The sequence below is a fragment of the Bos taurus genome, chromosome X, assembly GCF_002263795.3.
Source record: "Bos taurus isolate L1 Dominette 01449 registration number 42190680 breed Hereford chromosome X, ARS-UCD2.0, whole genome shotgun sequence".
Lineage (NCBI taxonomy): Eukaryota > Metazoa > Chordata > Mammalia > Artiodactyla > Bovidae > Bos > Bos taurus.
The window spans coordinates 11,953,690-11,956,075 of NC_037357.1; the positions used below are offsets into that span (position 1 = coordinate 11,953,690).

The window sequence follows — 2,386 nt, forward strand, 5'->3', positions numbered from 1 at the left end:
ATTTGGTACTTTTTTTTTTTTTTTTTTTAGGGATTCACAGGTACCTCAGTGGTAAAGAATCCACCTGCCAATGCAGGAGACACAGGAGATGCAGGTACGATCCCTAGGTCAGGAAGATCCCCTAGAATAGGGAATAGAAACTCACTCCAGTATCCTTGCCTGGGAAATCCCATGGACAGAGAAGACTTGTGGGATGCAGTCTATGGGGTCGCAGAGTTGGACACAACTGAGCATAGTTCAGTTCAGTTCAGTCACTCAGTTGTGTCTGACTCTTTGCGACCCCATGAATCCCAGCATACCAGGCCTCCCTGTCCATCACCAACTCTCGGAATTCACCCAAACTCATGTCCATCGAGTCGGTGATGCCATCCAGCCATCTCGTACTTTTTCGTCCCCTTCTCCTCCTGCCCCCAATCCCTCCCAACATCAGAGTCTTTTCCAATGAGTCAACTCTTCGCATAAGGTGGCCAAAGTATTGGAGTTTAAGCTTCACCATCAGTCCTTCCAGTGACTGATGTCTTTTAGGATGCACTGGTTGGATCCCCTTGAAGTCCAAGGGACTCTCAAGAGTCTTCTCCAACACCACACTTCAAAAGCATCAATTCTTCAGCGCTCAACTTTCTTCACAGTCCAACTCTCACATCCATACATGACCACTGGAAAAACCATAGCCTGGCCTAAACGGACAACTGAGCACGCATACTGTTTAAGAGTTTCAGTTTCTCCTTCTGTTAATTTTATTCATGATCTGACTGAACTGCCTTTCTAGGTTTTCGTTCTATGTTTTCTTGTATATCACTTAGTTTCTTCATGACAGTTACTTTGAATTCTGTTACCAGTTACATGGCAAAATTCCATTTACACCGCTTCTTGGGAAATGTCATTTTCTTCTTGTGATACAATGTTAGTGTGGTTCTTCATCTTACTTGATGTTGTTCCTCTGCTGATGCATTTGAAGTAATGAACACCTTTCTTCCTTCTCTTCCTCTCCTCCTTTTTCTTCTTTCTTGATTCTAAGAATTCAACAGGTTAGTATACCTCTGGTTATACCTGAGAATTGAAGCTTTTCACCCTACAAGGACTCTTTCAGAGTTATCTCCCCTCAATGTTGCTGATTGTGCCTCTGGAGTCACAGATGCCTTGCCGCTACTGGTGTAACTGGCACTGCTGCCTGGGGCACCAGGATGGTGGGAACCTGTACTGGATCCAGTATCCTGAGTTGTATACTGTACTGGATAAAGTATCCTGAGTTGTATACTCTCCCATCATGAGGGGTGGGGAGCCAGGGTCAAAGGTGTCTCTGCCTTGACTAGGGTTGTTGGGTTCATGGGTGCCACCACTGTAGGTGGCATTGCAGAGCCAGAGTCATAGGTGCCTCTATGGCTGATGGGACAGGGTCACAGGTTTTACTGCCCCTATGTTCAGTTAGTTCCCTGTGGCTGTGGACACCACTTCAGCTGAAAGGCTGGTTATCTGTGTGTTGCCTTCCCTGATGCTACTAGGTTCTCTGGGGCTACAGGCTCAGCCACTGCAGCTGGGAGCCCAGGATAACAGGCACTGTCTCAACTGCTCCACTTGTTCTACCTCTTCTATGTTTCCACTCCACCTACCTGTAGATGTACAGATGTGTAGAACTGTCCAGAGTCCTGGGTAGAGGCATCTTTGTTGAGTTATAGCTGTTTTAATGGTTACAGACTGAAAAGGAGAGAAAAAGGGAGCATTTCATGATGCCATGATATTGACATTACTCAATAATTCTTTATTAATATTGGGTTAGACAAAAATACAGCACAAGAGACACCGATGTATAGATCAGTCTTATGGACTCTGTGGGAGAGGGAGAGGGTGGGGAGATTTGGGAGAATAGCATTGAAACGTGTATAATATCATGTATGAAACGAGTCACCAGTCCAGGTTCGATGCACGGTACTGGATGCTTGGGGCTGGTGCACTGGGACGACCTCCAGAGGGAGGGTAGGGGAGGGAGGAGGGAGGTGGGTTCAGGATGGGGAACGCAGGTATACCTGTGGCGGATTCATTTCGATATTTGGCAAAACTAATACAATATTGTAAATTTTAAAAATAAAATAAAATTTAAAAAAAAAAGAAAAAAAAAGTTCATTTGGGTTTTTTCCATAAGATGTTAGTTAAATTGAAGGTTTTTCAAAAATTATCTTAAAATTCTAGCTTAAACTGAATACATCAAAAGTGAGAAATTTTCGTTACATTGATACTTTAATCACCTGCTTTCAAATCACTATCATTCCTAGTTCCTTCTAACTATAGACATAACTTCTTTATATTTACCTGAGGCCTCTCCAACATGATTTGGACACCAACAATTCTCAGCTTTATATTTTTCAGAATTTTCAAATCTCAGCTACTA

At 43.4% G+C, this 2,386-nt stretch overlaps 1 long non-coding RNA gene across 1 annotated transcript; it reads right to left on the bottom strand.

Moving 5' to 3' along the window:
• Positions 1 to 1,739, bottom strand: LOC132344291 (uncharacterized). The gene is made up of 2 exons (XR_009493508.1): positions 1,611 to 1,739; positions 1 to 1,013 (listed from the first exon to the last, which is right to left on the bottom strand). It is a non-coding gene; the product is annotated as an uncharacterized lncRNA (long non-coding RNA).
• Between the last annotated feature and the right edge of the window lie 647 nt (positions 1,740 to 2,386).